Genomic DNA, 19,458 nt, shown 5'->3' with positions numbered 1-19,458 from the left:
GTAATAAACAAGAAAATAGGTCATTTAATCACCGATCTTTCACCGATCAAACATCACTAAATTATCATTTATATGCGAATCAAATTAAAATTAATTAAAAATAAATATCTAATAGTAGTATCTTATCAAACGATCAAACTAATTTGAAAGATAGATAGCTCGGGATAATAAAAGCCGTTGAAGCGTTTTCGGTATAAGGTTTTCTGAACGTTTTAACACAAAACTCATATCTCTCACTTTATGACGAGTCAGAGGCATTTGCGAAAACTTCTGAAGTTTCATTGCGAAAGAGCCTTGCACGATTAAACCCTTGATACTTTACTGCACGCTGTATGTGTTTCTGGGGCAAAGTACCGAAAAGTTTTGATCCATATCCTATTTATTTTGAATAATAGGTGATAAAATATATAATGTTTGTAAAAGGCAGTTTCAGATAAAATCGGGCTTATGCATTTTTTTTTAATAATTATAAGACAAATTTTATGATATTTCTACTACTTCTAAGACTGTATTGGCAACATAAATACTTTACTGCTGTATATGTAGCACGCTGATCCATATTCTATTTATTTAGAATAAAAGGTGATAAAAATATGTTTTTTTTTTTGACAATGACAGTTTACTTATAAGGATGGGCTTATACTTTTTTTAAATCATTAAAATACGATTTTGATGATTTTTTTACTATTTATAAGATTATGGAGCCAAATCTGAAGCTAATTTACACGATACCAAATATGTCAAGTGAATGGAAACATATTTTAATTTTTATTTTCAGCAATACACTAGAGCTATTAACAGTAAAGAAAATAAAAATGCGCTTTCTTTTTCTTCTCAAAAAAAAAGAATGACTATCGTTTAAAACCCGTTTTTGTTAATTATTAATATTTATAAATTTTATGAGGTTCATCTTTAAATAGTTATCATAATATATTATATAAAAATTAAATACTACTTATTTCACGGGGCGAATTGTTAAAAGTCATTAAATTTTATCTGAATGTATACGTTTATTATAAATTATGCCTTAATGGTGAAGTTAATTTTTCTCTATACAGAATAGTTATTTAAATTTTTGATGGTTTTATTGTACTATTATGATATATACTTGTAAAAGTTGTTTTGCTAAGTAAAGTATATTCTAAACCATTTCTAGAGAATCAAAAAAATTAATACTTTTAGTGTATAAGGATGTGTTGTTTGAACGCTATATAGAATGAGGTATTATAAAAACAACAAAACCCCATTAGTTTGTCTGGCCAGATGGCAAACAGATTCTACTAAAGTTGTAAAAACTACCAACGGAAGAAAATACTTTTATTATCGATTTTCAAAGATTACCGTTTATCTCCCGATAGCAAGTTTATAGCTGGTTTTACATCTTTTCTCCTCTACTTTCAAATATTGTTGTTAAACAATGCTTAACGGTGGACCATTTTAACCCCGTACCTTTATATATTACTTTATATTATATATATATATATATATATATATATATATATTGGCATACCCAACCTTGCGTTGCGACGGCCCTTATTAAAATTCACATGATTGAAATTTGAATTCGTTGACAACCAACATTTCAAACCTTTTGTTATAGAAAATTCATATCAATCCAAAAATAAATAAAATCCGGATTGAAATTTGAATATGATGAATCAAAACTATTGATTAAAGTGTTTTTTAACTTAAATAATAAATAAAATGCAATAATTGAAGATTGGAATAAATGAGTACATTACAAAATTTTTAATGAATAACAAAGTGATGTTTGTAAATTTGTTATATCCTATTTGGTAATACGTCTTATTTACTTTGCTCACATTTTAACATGTTCTATGATGCTGTATTTAGGAATGGTTTTATTGGGAAATTGCTATAAACCCTTAATATTTTCTGTGAAAATTTTCCATAAATTTATGATTAAACACTCTCCGATTTCAATGCATTTTTTTTTAAATTCGTGATTACTTACGAATCACTATAATATAAATTTCCGACTATAAATCGATATTCATAATATCCCTGATACTATGGATAAAGTTCTGATGAATTCTGGATGATTATTTATCAAAATTGTAATATTAGATGTCTTATTGTGTAATGATGCAGTTTGTGCGGTTTTGATAAATAATCAAAGTACATGGCCAGAGCGCGAATGCAGAAGTGCACTAATAAATAGTTTTCAATTAGTAAAAATAATATATTTTTTGAACTGTCAATTTTTTTTTTCAAAAATTATAAATCGTTTTTTCTCGAAGTATCCATAAATATTGACATTTGTCATTTCAGTGTTTTGTTTTTTTTTTCAGTAAATTTCTGTCAAAATTTATGTAAATTTATAAAAATTATATATTTTTATATCAAAGGTGGTTTTCAAAAGTTCCTATAACCTAAATTGGATATATACGCACACGATCAGCTAATAAAATTTAAAATCGGTTTATATTGTTGTGCACCCTGGCTGTCAACAAGTTATGTTGTAGATCCTTTGCCAACAATTATGTTGCGTCACCAACGATGTCAACAATTAAAATTAGGTTCTTCTGCTGCTATCATAAACTTTACCACTGTGGAATATTTAATTAAATATCTGAAGACATTTATAAATTTTATTTAATTCATTATTTGGTTACACTTAATACACAATTGATATTTTAAGATAAGAGTGATGTGAACTGTTTGGCAAGTAAGTGATGAATGAACACCGTTTGGTCGTCCTCCGGATTTTTATAATCTCTGATGATGACGTAATCATCCTTCTAGAAGGTTCGCTTATTTTACCGTTAGGAATGACTCAACTATTACTTTAGACGTAGTTGCGGTTACAGATCGGTACACGTGCATGCTTACAATGTTGCTTATCTGTAATACTTTGTTGCCTACAATGTTACAATCTTAGTCATACCAATTGCGTTATTCATATTAACTATTACATCGAATTTATAATATTATTTATAACTATTGTAAAGGGTGAATACCACTACAATATATATATATATATATATATATATATATATATATATATATATTTTGTATGATTCTGAATTTGATGTTGACATATGTATTAACAAAGTCTAATAATCGGGCATAACATCAATAAAAAACATGAATTTCTTTCAAAAATTTATTTTAAATCCATACGTTTCGGCTATAATCCTAGCCTTCATTCAGTGGAAACTAAAAATAAAATTAACAAATAAAATAAAATTTACAATTCGTTCCACACATGTGCAGAATCTTGGTAAAAGTATTTTTTAGAAAAATGTCTTGCTCCATTACATCTTCAACCAGTCTACGAATAACACACTATCCATTTGTGATTTTTTCAAATCAGTATTTTGTGAAAATATTGTGTAATTTCAAATTAATGTTTATAATACATAGTGTAGTGCATTACCATATCCTAATACCATGGATTACTAAAGTTTTCCAAATTAACACTAAGATCAACTAATTGTAAGTACTAATTACTATTTTATTTTTTCTTTTCACTCCAATTCAATTGTTTTAGTTTTTAATTTTATTTTTAGTTTCCACTGAATGAAGGCTAGGATTATAGCCGAAACGTATGGATTTAAAATAAATTTTTGAAAGAAATTCATGTTTTTTATTGATGTTATGCCCGATTATTAGACTTTGTTAATATATATATATATATATATATATATATATATATGGCACAAATTTATTTAGATTGAATATTATTTCAATATCCTAAATATTTGGAAATTTAAGAATGTTTTTTTTAAATTCGCTATTTACATCACCAATAGTTACTACCACTAATTCACAGTTTATTACCACTGATATATGACGAGTGTATACCTAGGTATAAAATATTCTGCCACTTTTTGGTGGCCAATATCAATGTTAACTGGTTAATAGCAGCTCGGGACATTTTCGTGATAAAAATGCTGCCACATTTTTGAATACAAAGAAATACGTCGAAATCACAAATTCGGAGAACAAAATAACCATAGCACAGATTTAATCAGATTGCAACATGCTGTAGTAAGATAATCCTTCTATGAATAGAAAATACATCCGACGACGTACCTGACTCTGCAATGCGATTTCCTTTGTAAATAGACAAGCATTTGAACTATGAAATTCAACAACAGAATATGAATGCGACAAACAGAGTACGAGTAGTGAGTAGTAGTAGCTTCATGTCTTATTTCCTTAGAAGTACTGTAATATATGGCATACCCAAAGGTACTGCTTGTTTTCTGTGCTTGTGTACTGGATAAAATTAAACTTAATTAAAATAATTATTATTACGGAACTTATTGCTACCTGTTTTAATTAGTGTATCTATACGAACAAAACTGAACAATATGACTGCTAACACGGGTTACATTTGAATTTTACTAAACGTAATTTTAGTGTGTTAAGTCTGTTCATTTTATTATTATCATTATTTGCTTGACCCGTTCACGCTTTGCCGTGATTTAGTTTAAATTAAAAAGTTGAACAAAGATGTATTTGTTACATTTAGTTAAACGATACTACTATCTGTGCAACAATTTACCTATTCAACAATCTACCTATCAACTTGTTAATCAATCTACCATTTCACCGGCTCACCAATTTATCTGTCAACATATTTACCTATCGACCTGTTTATCAATACACCATTTTACCTACCATTCTGTTGTAAATGTCTACCAATTAACCTGTTCAATAATTTACCTGTTGAACAAATCGCCTGTTGAACAATTTATATGTTGAACAATTTGTCTACTAATATACCTAGCAACCTGTTTATCAATCTACCATTTTACCGGCCTACAAATTTACCTGTCATCCCGTTCTACATGTCTATCAATTAACCTGTCAACCTGTTTATTTGTCTACATATTCGTCTATCTACCAGTTCTTCTCTCTGCCAATTCACATATCCTCCAATTAGCCTGTCCACTAGTTAACCGTTATAAATTTTCTAATTCATCTTATTTATTTACGCATTATAAAAAAGTTAAAGCTCGAATTGATTCTACATTTTTGTTAGAAAACGTTTGTATGTGAAAAAGAAAAGGACTATTTTTAGGGTGTTAACGCCTCATTCCCAACCCTGGTCTAATTATTATATTTTATTATCTTCATGCAGGATAGCGATAATAAACCCTCATCCCCTTATTATATAATTTAAAGCGATAAAGTAATCCCTTTCATTGTCACGCATCCTGTCCCAAAATCGGTCATCATATCAGTAATCCATTTTTCCAAGAATTTTAATCACCTGTCCCTAACTATATCATCCTGCAATTAATATATTTCCAAGAAACTCGCATTACGTGTACCCAGTTTTAATTCTACGTATAATGCAATCACCGACCAATACCTGATCGGTTGATAAATGTAATAGCCACTGATTGGATCCAAAATTGTAAAGGAATATCGCTTAATTCCACAAAATGAACCTGTCGGAAAAATGTATAAAATTGTAAACTCCTTTTAATTTAGTATTAACTCAAATTTCATATAACTAGCATCAGTCGTAAATTAACACTCAAAGCAATAACATCTAACTCAAATTTCAAGTCTTAATATTCTTTCAAATATACAACAATTGAATATTTATTATCATCTTTTATTTTTATTATTCTATCGGTCTTATATAGCCAATAACTAAATATCTGGTCCTTCGACAAAGTGCAAGTGGTTTAATAGAGTTCGGCAGCATCTCGATAGATCACGACCTTCTATACACTTTTAATCTATTTTAACAACATACTTTTTGATCCATTCGAACCGAATGATCAATTTAGTAAATATAGGGTTTTTTAGGGCAATTATTTGATTTTTTCTCGCCGTAAGAATCATCTTTGGACTTCAACAAACATTTTAAAAAAATAATTGGCCAAATTGGTCCAGACGTTGTTGAGTTATGCGCTTTATCTAGGGAATACCAAGTAGAATGGAAAATTAATGATTATTGTAATTCAGATTTTCAGTAAATTTTGCTCAAAAGCTTAAAAATAATATGCATTTGTATTTCTTTTTTTTTCTTTGCAAATTTTATGAAAGCCACGGTCTCTGCTAACTTCCAGCGCATCACTCATGCGTGGATTTAAACAGTTTAACCCAAGTTATTGCTCATATAATATACTTTTATTGCTCCGGATTTAGAACCGAATGGAAGAATTGTTTAAAAGTTTGTTGAAAGACAAAAAAGCGAAATTGACAACAAAGTTTAAGGAACTATAGTGCACGTTTAAAATTAAGAATAGATTATTCCGGAAATATTGGAAAAAGTCTCCGTTTCGAGCTATTGAGACCGCTCTTTCTTGTTTCGACGGCGAAACTTTATTGCGTCAATCATGAAGTTTTCAAGTTGTGCGGTAATAAAATTGTACTGATTAACTTTTAAGCTCTTTGTTTATTAATCAACCGTGAATGGGCAATTAAAAATTCAAAAAAATACATGAGAAATATATGTTTATTTCCTAAGACTTTTCGAAAACTTAAACAAAAACTATCTGTAAGTGGAATTCTGTCTTGAGGCAATTATGGCATCGTGCCTTAAGGCAAATTGCTGGAACTTCGTACCGTAACGAAATGTTCGAGGAATACTGAATGTTTTCAAATAGATTATTATAAATATTGTAACATTGTCGAATTATATAAACTGAATTGCAGAGTTGAAATTATTTATAAAGTATATTAGAACTAATAGTCAGAATTATTATTATTTGTATATTTTCGATATACAAAAAACTAAAAAAAAAAAGTTGGAACAAAATTTTTTTTTCCAAAATCAATTATTTTGTTAAGACAAGCAGAAAGTTTTTTGAATCATTTAAATCGGACGCTTAGTTCTCTCAAAAACTGCCATTTTTTACATATTTAGCTTCGTATCTTCAAAATGGCTGGGCCTGCCTTTGCCAAAAACTAATAAACACTTCTCCCAATCATTACTAATTGAATGTTTTTTAGATGATTCAAATCGAATACTCCGTTCTCTCAAAAATTCGATTTCTATTTTCTGCACTCTTTGCTCCGTATCTCCGAAACGGCTGGATCTGCCTTTGCCAAAAACTAATCAGCTCTTTTCCCTATCAATAGGAATCGAATGTTTTTTGAACCATTCAAATCGGTTGATCCGTGCGCCCTAAAACGTGACTGGAAATTTGTATCCATACATACATACACACACACACATACACACACATACACATACACACACACACACATCCATTTTTTCTGAGGTATGCCAAAACGTTCAGAAACCTTCAAAACGTCGAGAAATGTAAAAAATTTCAATTCCGATTTTCGGCCTATTACAATAACTTACCCTACGGGAAGTTAATAAAGATTCCTACAAATGAGCAAAACTAAATGAGCAGATTTTTTGTACGAATTAATATTTCTTGTTTAAAATGTTTCTTGTATTAAATTTAATGTATATCTAAAACTTTTTAAAGATGCTCTGTAGAGGATGCACTCTGAAAGGCTCAACCTTTTTTCTATAACTCTGAAACGCTTTTTAGAGGAAAAGTACCCGTTGTGCACTTTACAAAATTATTATTTTTTTTTTTATTAAAAAGTTATTTTTTGTCCAATTTATAGTTTCTCAAAAATCTTATTTTTTCAAAGTAAATTTTTTTCAAAAATGTTAATCGTTTTTAAAAAAATAATAATTTTTGGTACGGGAAGTTCCAGCAATTTGCCTCAAGGCACGATGCCTTAATTGCCTTAAGACAGAATTCCACTTACAGCTAGTTAAATATTTTGTTATTGATTGAAATAAGCAGCATATTCAAGCTTATATGAGAAACCAATCACACAAAACACAGATATGAAACCTGCAGCTAAAGTTAAAAAAGTTTCAAAACCATGATAATTTTCGAGATGACACCATCATAATTTTCGTGTCATCTAACTACATTAACATGCACTTCTATGGTAGACCAAAAATAATATCAATTAGATATGAGTTGAAATGAACCTATTGAATATTACCTATTGCCCATAAGAATATTGCATATTGTTAATAATTAGTATAAAATTCATTGGAAAAACCGAAAGTTTTGGGCTTTCAAATTTTAACATTTTAAAAAGTAAGTAAAGAAAAAGTTAATATAACAAAGGAAGTTGTCCTGCTAGAAAACACGTTTACCATGGCAGATGTAATTTGTAAAATACATTAAAATAGTATTGCCGATAATTTTTTTGTTATTACAGAATATTCAAGCAAAAATTGATTTTTTATATAAAATTCGAAAACCGGCTAAAACCGGTTTTCTAGGAAATTTATAATTCGAAAACCGGTTTTCTAAAATGTCGGTTTTTGTACAAACCCTAATTCATACTCAAGTCCATTAATATATTTAACATTTATAATTACTAGATTTGTTTTATATTTCTTCTAGTTTCGTCCTTATTTTTTTGCTAACAAAACTAGAACCATACTAATGAAACAAAATAAAGAAATATGAACATTTGTAAAAACATAATATTGAAGTGAAAATCATTATAGACGTTACAAATAGTATAATAAACAAAATTTTGTTTCAATCATTGAAAAACTATATCATTCTAAAAAAATCTTATTAAATATAATAGAAGGAAGAAAATTTAGTGAATTAGGGCTTGCTTGTTCCCGCTTCGAGCTGCTTGTTATAAAGCAGTAAATTTATTTAAAATAATAATAAAATTTATTTTCACTTTCAGTATAGATAGAAATATGTTTCTAAGTGAAAATAGTCATGATGCGATATCGCTGCATTAATAAAAAGTCATCAATATTAAAAATATTTTAAATTAAAATTATCAAAAAGAGATGACAATAAAGTTTACGTTGTCATCTATGAAAATAACGATGTAGTTATTATGTATCAGTAGTTAGTTAACAAAATTATCAAATTCTGATCGCTGATAAAAACAATAAAACAAAATATTTAAAGGACAAATTATAAATTAAAAAAAATGTTTTTCAGGTCGACCAAGACCCAGGCTTTCATGGTTTTTGGACAACACACTTTTGGATGATACATTTGAAAGTAGAGCAGATGGCCTAACTATAAATAGGTTAACAATTCCAGTACTGAATAGGCAACATTTATATGCAAGATTGGTTTGTCAGGCCACAAATACGATGATGGCTCCACCGCCGACCAAAGCAGTCGTTCTCGATGTCAACCGTAAGTTCAAAAAATATTTTTCTAAATCTAATGTTTTTCTAAATCTATAATAGAGGAAAAAATTCATTATTTGTTTGGTAGATGGCTGTATTGATAGATTACAATTGTAGGCCGACTTTGAAAAGCCTCATTTAAAAAAATGTACTACGGCGTGTTTTTATGTGTCATTAAAAGTTGGCATCATTTAATCATGATGCTAATATGTTACAATACTTGATAATTTTATTATAAAAGAATTTTGAGTAAAAACCTAAAAATTATATGATTTTAGTTTTGTTTTTAAATCAACTAAATATATTGACGAAGTTGCCATTCATCTAAATTATACATTTTCCTACTATAGTAAGATAGTAACCAAATCACGTTAAACTAGTGCTTATTCAAAAAAAAAGGAAGACCTCTCAGAATAAAATACAGAAATGCAAAAAACAGAGTCAAATGATAAATTCTATAATAAATATAATGCTTTTTTCTTTTTTAATATTTATAATTGAATATATCATTATAATATCAAATATACAATATCATTCGTATTTTAATCTAATTATGAAGTGATCAAGTAATGAACATAATATTAGAAAACAGTATATATAAAAATAATGCCGTTAATGAATTTCATGGAGGGTATTGACCTCTAAAGGCCAAATTATGTACCAAAAATATCAAATAAGAACCTAATATTGAAAAAATCTCGGGAAAGAAATTCATATAAAACTCAATTTTGTTAAGATACTATTGCAAATATTGGGGAAAACATAGAAGTAATTGTTTGATAAATTATTTATCATACAAAATAAAAAACAAAACGGAAAAAAAATATCTATGTTTGATATAATTAATAATTATATAATGTTTCTAATAAAAATATAAATATCAAGCTTATGATATCGAGTTGATAAAACGTTATACCATCCCGCGTATTAGGAGCACAAAGTATAATCATAAAATTGAAATTAAGTTTGCGAATTCAAGTGTGCAAGCCTCTAAAATGATTACAAAATATCTTATATATCACATCACAGTACCAAAATTTATGGTAAGATATATGAGAGACTGGGTACGGATGGTTTAAGGTAGTGGTGACAGTGGCAAATTTGTTATGAAACATTTTATAACATTAAAACAATAAAAATTTCAAAATACTATTCAACTTACCTTTCTTCCCAGTTAAATCGTAAATTAAAAAAATTACAAAGAGAAAGTAGTATAACCATAACCAGTCTCTCCTACATAAAGTTAAAAGTGAATGTACTGTTACTTGGCTTAAGAGTGAATAGTGAAAAAAACAATATCGACCTGCGATTTTTATAGGTACATAATTTGAAAGTTCACGTTTTAGCTGTTCTTGCAGTAGCCATGTAAAGTGCCAAGTTGGAATTAATTAAAACGAAACTGCATTTCTATGAAAGCGTTAAATGTTCATCACGAAATGCAATAGTCATAACGTCGGACTTGCGCAATAAAACGCTGTAGTGGCCCATGATGCTAGCTTATAAATGGTTTGAACTTAATGCTAACCTTAATTTATGTAAGAGATAACTTGCTCGAACATGAGTTGTATTTATAAATTGCACTTGCTACGAAACATCTGTATACGATTTACTAGAACTTATATCTGCTATCGTAAAAATAAATGCTGGGTATTTCAAAGTAATAGGATCAAGCAATATGTTTTCAAAGAGAAATATTTTGTGCAAACTTAAGACGTATGTACTACCCGTTTTTAACAGTAGGAAATTATTTATGAATATTTTCATATAAAACAAATTTTCATATAGAATAAAGCAATAAATAATTGTAAAATATTAGGTATTTACAATTATTAATTATGAGTCTAATAGCTATAAAATTTAAGCAGTAATATACGTGTAAGAACGTATAAAAACAGCACTGAAAATTAGTTATTATATATTTAATAAAATGTTACTTGTTTTGAACTTAATTTTGAAATTAATTCTGAATACCAACTATATAAATAACTCTGTTGAAATTTTGTTACAGTTTAGACACCTTAACTTAATAGAGTGCAAAAAAGTTGAAAAACACCTAAAAGACTGCGCAAATTACTGATCTTATCTTTTTCATAAAGCAGTAAAATTGATGTGCCCATGATATGCAATTGACAAGACTTGATATGCCCTAGACAAGGATTAAGAACAAACCGTAGTGTGCAGACTTCAAAAATTACAAAGAACTATATATTAAACGGTCCCATGAATAGAGTAGCAATGGTGGTCAACAAACAGTGTTTGAAACTTAACTTTTTTAACTCCTCACATAATACATGTATCAATCAATATTGTTACTTCTATAAAAGAATAATACTGTTTTTTGTTGAAATGTAAGCTGAAGGACCATATAGCTTTGTGGCTCAACCGTTTTAAATTGTAAAGATTGATTAATAACAAGAAGGTTTACACTAATTTATTTTAGACAGTAAATTTACATTGTTCTGATGGTATTTGTATAGTATTTGAGTATTTGTATGATATTTGAGTTTCTGATGCTGATAGTTTCGCGACCTGGTCTAGGCTATACTATGTGCCTTCAGGTACCTAGAAGGATCCTTTGTAGTTGAATCTTGAGATGATGAGATGCGAACTAGTCCTTGCGTCATTGCAAAATGCAATATTTTCTGAGAAATATAAGATCAACGTTGTCACGTCTAATTTGGCGTGAACAAATACTTTTTAGGATTTGTTAACGTTTTTATATTAGTGTGTTTGAGTCTACATGTAGGTGCATGTGCGGGGGTGTGTACATATGTATAATTTCCGGTATGTGTGTTTGTATGTATTTGTATAAATAACATAAGATTACATTATTATGTTACACTAGCGAACCCGACGAACCCCGTTTCACCACCAGATAGTTCCATTTTATGTAACATTTCGTTTGGTGATGAAAAGATGAAACATTTTTGTTTGTTTTATATTTGAAAAGGAAAAAATTTCATTTTATTTCACAACAGTAATGAATTTATTACGATTACAAAAATGAAGTGTTATTTAGTTAATCTTCTCTGAGTAATTCATTGGTATAATATCAAAATTTTCATTATCAATGTAGTTCGCAGTGGGATCATATTGGAATGCCAAGCAATTGTATGATGCCAATGATCTTCGTGTGCTCACACGTTGTCTCAATCGGCCATTTTCTCTTATTATATTTTGTCTTTCTTTGCTTAATTTCTGTGAATACACTTGTTGCTGGCTTGCATGGCTTGTGCGGCGGCCGATGTTCGCACGTTGTCCTCAAGGCATTTTAGACTATGGACTGAGTAGTGAAATTAACCTCAAATGCACAATCCGCATAATTTACATACGCTATTTTTTTGCTGCTACAGTGGTGTAACAACCGCCTGCTGTCGAAATTGAATGAAAATTTGCACAATACCCGTGATTGATTTGATGGTTTCCAATTAACTGTTAGGAAACGAATAACTTATTTTTTTTTTTACTTTTATTCACAATTTCACTGTGTTACGGTACGGAAGGCTTCAGCAACTTGCCTTAAAGCACAATGCCATACACCACTAGTTACTTGTTTATTATTATATATAATATTCCTACTGTAACTATTTAACTTTGATTGTAAAAGCAAATCACGTCCGACGCCGTGGACACCTCTATAGCTTTATAAATATAGTCGAAGTTTGGTCTCATAATAGTAAATTTAAAGAGCCAATAATCAGCTAATGAAAGCAAAATATCCAGATCTTTATTCGTAAAAACATATGAATCGGTTGAACACTATAGACCGCAATGTGGAAAAACGACTTATATACGTATATGTATATATTGCAAGGGAGATATTACACATAAAACTCTTTGATGCCGCTTCAGTGAGTACTACAGAGAGATATTCTGAAATTGAAAATTCCTTGTCAACCATAACAAAAAATAGAGTTTATGAATATGAGTAGCGTGTGTCCGAGGAGGATCAAATCATTGAAAATTCTAACGAATATAGGCAAAGCGAGCATGCACGCGTTAGAACGAACCTATTATATTATTTATTGCACGACGCTTCGGAAAATTCTATCAATGATATTTCAAACACCGCAACTTTTTTAGTTTTTCTCTGGTTTTCCGACAACTATTCTTATGTCCATGTGTATTTTGTCACGTTTTATATCTGATTTCTAGTACTTGCACAGAATTTATTTATCGACCACAAAAGTATATTGAATTAATATATGAGCTATGAAATCTACTTTTTTGAAGCAGAAACCTTCAAAACGTCGAGAAATTTAAAAACTTTCGATTTTCGGCTCATTTCAATAACTTACCCTACGGTAAGTTAATTAAAAGTATTTGTATATATGTATATACCTCGTCATTCAGGGTCGGAGTACATATATATCACAGAATTTACTGTAGCATTATAAATACTATATATGTTCACAGTGGCGTCGGAACCGTGTGGGCTGTGTGGGCTGGAGCCCACCCATGAATTTTGATGGGTCTAAAAAAAACGAACCCACTGGCTGCCTATCAAAAAAAAAAAAAACGAGCCCACCCATCAAAAATTTGCTTCCGAAAAATAATGATGCAATGAAAAAAGATATATTATTTACGTAATGTAGATTTTTTTAACTTGTAAAGTATTTTCAAAACGAGCAGAAGTTTTTATAGAAATTTGGAATACAATTCTTAATTCAAATGTTAGAATTATATTCTCTAAAGGCAATTCTTACACTACAAAATTCACAAGAAAAACTTAAGAGAAATTTAAAACAACATATAATATCTTCTAGATACTCCATATTTCTGGATGTATCAAATTGGAAAATTCATGAATATTTGAACCAACCAACTAATTAGTTTTTTATGCATTGTTTTGTTCTGGCATAAAGCAATACGATACACATTTTAATTCGTCCCAGGTGTAGAATAAAAAAAATAGTAATAATTGTATAAAATTATTTCATCAATTGATTGATTATACATTTTTATCATTCATTAAGCTTTCATACATTATTTGTCCATATATGTAAAATATTCCCTAAATATATACGATAATTTGTAATTCATTGAGTACTAAGAATGCTTAAGAAATGGTCGTAAATTATAGATAAATCGGCAAAGCACATATGTATTTGATACCTCATTTAACACCAAAAATACCTTTTTGTATCCAAGTCTGTGACATAAATCAACGAAAATACGATGTCTGGAAAACGGGTTCATGATGGATGGATAGAGGTTTTCTATTGACCTTATTTTACATGCCTCAATTCTCAGAGAACGAACAGTTCGAATTGTTAAAATCGGACTATTGATTTACATGGTTTGGACGTCTATCAAATTTTAAGAAACGAACTGTATTTTAAAATAAACGCACAAAATATATAATATAGCTAAAAGTAAACAAATAAAATGTTCTCGTGACAAAAATTTATATGGAAAATGAAGAGTATTTCGCTTAGTCATGAATAACAAAATATGAATGAATTAGAAAATAAAGTTATAGTTATTGCATGCAATTTAAAATTCTATTTAGAATATTTGCTTCTACGATGATGCATAATCTACGACGTAGATGCTGAATTTTTACCAAAACAATGTGGGTAATTTTCATAGAAAATATAATACTAATTTTTATTCTATTAAAATTCAAGGGTACGAAAAATACGGGGCTATGAACCAATTCATCATTTTACGTGTAACCGAAGCCATATAATCAAATTCAAAATACTGACCCAGGTATACAGAAATAATGGATTTATATGTCAAATTCAAAATATTCAAATTTTTATTAATGTGTATATCTTAATTTTGTCAAATATCTAAAATCAAATAAAAAAATCCCTAGATTAAGAAAAAAAAAAAATATTAATGACAGTTACATTAACCAAAAGTTAATAAACAAGGATTTTATTACGACAAAATATATTTAAAATAAGTTACATTTTTATTTGTCAATCGAAAAACGACCAGGATGAAAATCTTTCAGGAAAAATATATCGAAATTCGTAAAAAATCTGTCCAAGACATGGAGAACAAAATACGATGAGTACTAATTAATACGAGAATTCGAAAAGAAAATTATAGTTCATGCATTCAACCTAAAATCATATTGAGGTAAAATATTTGAGTTTACGACGATGTATATACGACGTGAATGCTAAATTATTACTAGGTAAAATCTAGGTAATATTCATGAGAAATATAATACAAATTTTTATTTTATTAAAACCGGAGAGAAATTTTACAAAAATACCATTCATTTCCACCCTTTTACAAGTAACCAAAGCTATAACATCAAATTCAAAGTGCTGAACCAGGAATTCAGGAATCTTGGATTTAAATTCAAAGAGATTCAAAATATTCAATTTTTTTGTTAATATGTATATCTTAATTTTGTCAAATATATAACAACAAATCAGAAGAAAAATTGTCTGGATGGAAGAAAAAACATGAATAAAGTCTAACATTAACATGTATAAAAAATCTAAAGAATTTAATACAACACCAAATCTTTAAAGCAGGTTACTCCTATACAAAATTTTGATTTCAAAATAAAGTCAAATCACTAAACGACAATGATGAAAATCTATTCAGAAAGATTGAAGAGTTAAGCATTATATTTAATAATTACAAATAAACATTTAAGGAGAAAAATACTTATGATTTTTTTTGGATATGATTGATTAATGTAGTGACTAGTATATTTTCGGAAAATGTATAATATGATATTAAGTAAAGTCAATAATCAATAAAATAATCAAATATATAAATAAATATCTACCACAAACTACACATAACCGAAGCTATAAACTACTGACCCAGGAATTCAGAAATATTGGATTTAAATATCAGAATGTAGAACATTAAAATATTTGTTAAATTGTATTTTTTTTAATTTTTTCATTGCAAAAACAAAGCAAAAGAAAATGCACTTAAAAAGAACAAGTAACAATTATCTGAAAAAATCATACTTCAAGTCGAATTATTAAAGTCAGATACTTTATTAAAAGAATAAATCTTTAGAAGAGATCATCATTTTTATAAATGTGATTTCAACAGAAATCCATATAAAAATTAACTAAAGCTTTTTAAGAAACCTCAAAAAATTAGCTTAAAATTTCATCAGTTCGAAACCAACTGCCGTACAGGTAGCATCGGATCAATAAATATTCAATATTTATTTCTTATCAGTTGACCTCAGTTCGCTTCGAACCTTCGGCCAGGTATACTGTGCCTCAAGTTAGTGTAAACAAACATTGTTATCATCCAAAGTGAAATATAAATTGATTTTAATTGTGAAGTGTTATATAATAATCAAATAAATGTACCCGTAAGGGTACATTTATTTTCGTTCATTGAATATATAATTTAAAAAACTGTTAATTAAGGCATAATTAATAATTATGCAAAATGAACCATATAATCCACCAATTCCGTTAGTTGAAGTTGATAAAGTGCTTAACTGCAGTCCCGAAAGTGAACATCTTTTACATGAGTCACAGCCAGCAAGTAATTTCGTAAATCCTACAATATGCAACAACAACATGAATGAAGAACAAATGGAATCCTGCAACACCTGTTTTTATTTACGGTGTAGTTGATTTCCGAGGTATGGTTGATGAAATCAAAACTATTCTAAATATCAAAAATTTTACCACTAAAACATTTCCTAATGATATAATCAAATTTATTGTTTCTTCTGTTGATGATTATAAAAACCTCGTTAAATATCTCCGAGGTCGTAAAGCAGTTTTTCATACCTATCAGATTAGCAGCGAAAGAGCATACAGAGTGGTCATGAAATATATGCATTACTCAACCGATATTACAGAACTAAAAACAGCAATTGAAACTTTTGGGCATAAAGTTAGGAATATAACAAATGTTATTCACTTTAGAAGTAAATTACCACTCAACATGTTTTATGTTGATTTAGAGCCAAGCAGCAATAACTCCGATATCTTCAAATTAAATAAAATCCTAAATCAAATTGTGCATTTTGAACCTCCAATGAGATCATCAGAAATAGCACAGTGCAGTAGATGCCAAATGTATGGTCATACAAAATCTTACTGCAACCGGCCATTTAGGTGTGTAAAATGTGGTGATCAACATGAGAGTAAAAAATGTACAAAATCAAAAGAATTACCTGCATTTTGCACTAATTGTGAAGAGTCCCATACTGCAAATTATAGGGGTTGCCTAACTTATAAAAACCTCTTGAACAGTAAACCTAAAATAAACACCAATAGCAATAGTGCGACTAATCAAAATTATTCGAATAATCATCCAAATTATGCAAAGCATTCTACTTTTAATCATCGTAATGAAAATCTTTTTAATTCAGAACATATGTCATATGCTCAAGCAATCAAATCTAGTAAATCAGAAATTTCAGAAAGTATTAATTCAAGTCTCTTTCATTTTTTGAATGAGTTCAAAAGTATGTTCAATCAGCTCATGCAGCAAAACACAATGATGATAAACATGTTATCCACGCTTATAAATAAACCTAAATAATGTTCAAATTTCTAAGATTAGGATTATGGAATGCAAATGGGCTTTTACAGCATAAAAATAAATTGATAGTGTTCCTTAATGAAAATAAAATTGATATATTACTAGTAAGTGAAACCCACTTCACTAAATACTCCAACTTATTTATTCCTCAGTACTATATTTATCATACATGTCATCCAGATGGTACAGCACACGGTGGCTCAGCCGTATTGATCAAGTCCAACATTTCTCATTATGAACTCCAAAAGTATGACAAAGAATTCCTTCAAGCAACAACAATCCAAGTTCAACTTTCTTCTTTTCCATTAACTATTTCTGCAGTATATTGTCCTCCCCGGCATAAGATTAGCGCTTCACAATTCTCTGATTTTTTTGGGTCGCTTGGAAGTAAATTTATTGTCGGCGGAGACTTTAATAGCAAGCACACGTTTTGGGGATCAAGACTGATCAATCCAAAGGGAAGAACACTTTATGAAGTTCTTGATCAACAATGCTATTCTACTCTTTCCACAGGAACTCCAACCTACTGGCCTACTGACATAAGAAAGAAGCCGGATTTACTGGATTTTTTTATAATAAAAGGTTTAAATTCCAAGTATACTGATGTTAATCCAAGCTATGATCCTTCATCAGATCACTCCCCGATTATTGCCACTATTTCTTCTTCTATTATGAACGTCTGTAATCCTGTTAGACTTCATTCAACAAAAACTAACTGGGAGCTATACCGTTGTAAAATAGAAGAGAAGATAAATCTCAAAATTAGTCTAAAAAATCCAGCAGAGATTGACCACGCTGTTGACAAGTTTAACGAAATTCTTCATGCAGCAGCTGTAATAGCTACTCCAAAAACAACTGTCAAGCAGGAGCAATCGCTGTCCTTGGAAATTAAAAATTTATTAGCAGATAAAAGGAGAGCAAGACGCAAATGGCAATCAAGTCATTTACCTTCGGATAGAAATATTTTTAATAATTTAAGCAACAGGCTTAAATTGAGGCTCAGAGAGATTTCCAACCAGAACTTTAACAAGTATGTATCAAATCTTAATAGATTTGATAATTCAATCTGGAATCCTATTAAACACAAACAAAAACCTCAAATTAGAAATCCACCTATTCGATGGGATGAGCGCAATCACCTACACTGGGCAAGAAGTGACGCAGAAAAAGCTGATCTATTTGCTGAATATCTGAGTTCAGTTTTTCAACCTAATCCAGATCTCTCAAATACAGCGGACACCAGTTTGACTTCATTTACCTTAGTGAACTCTGAAAACAGTATAAACTTCTTCTCTTTAAAAATGATAGTTAAAGAAATTGCTAAACTGAAGAATAGGAAATCTCCTGGATTTGACTTGGTGACTTCAAGAATGCTTAAAGAAATGCCAAAGAAGGGATTTATCCTATTAACTTATATATACAATTCGATAATAAGATTAAACTACTGGCCAACCTTCTATAAAACATCCATAGTAAAAATGATACATAAAAGTGGGAAAGATCCAAACATGGTTTCTTCATATAGACCGATCAGCCTTTTGCCTATCGTCTCGAAAGTGCTTGAAAAACTGCTACTCCAAAACATCTTAGCTAATACAAATATTTTTCCAGACCATCAATTCGGCTTTCGGAACCAACATTCTACAGTTCAACAGTGCCATAGAATTGTAAGCGTTATCAATAATACCTTTGAGGCTAAGAAATTCTGTTCCGCGATTTTTCTAGATGTGAGCCAAGCTTTCGACAAGGTGTGGCATAAAGGCCTTTTATTCAAGATTGGCTCTCTACTTCCAAGTAGGTATTACAATATTCTAGAA

This window comes from Ctenocephalides felis, unplaced genomic scaffold (assembly GCF_003426905.1).
Source record: "Ctenocephalides felis isolate EL2017-DRISC unplaced genomic scaffold, ASM342690v1 CF-g0.4_SCAFFOLD_03572, whole genome shotgun sequence".
Classification (NCBI taxonomy): Eukaryota; Metazoa; Arthropoda; class Insecta; order Siphonaptera; family Pulicidae; genus Ctenocephalides; species Ctenocephalides felis.
This window is presented reverse-complemented; position numbering follows the sequence as displayed.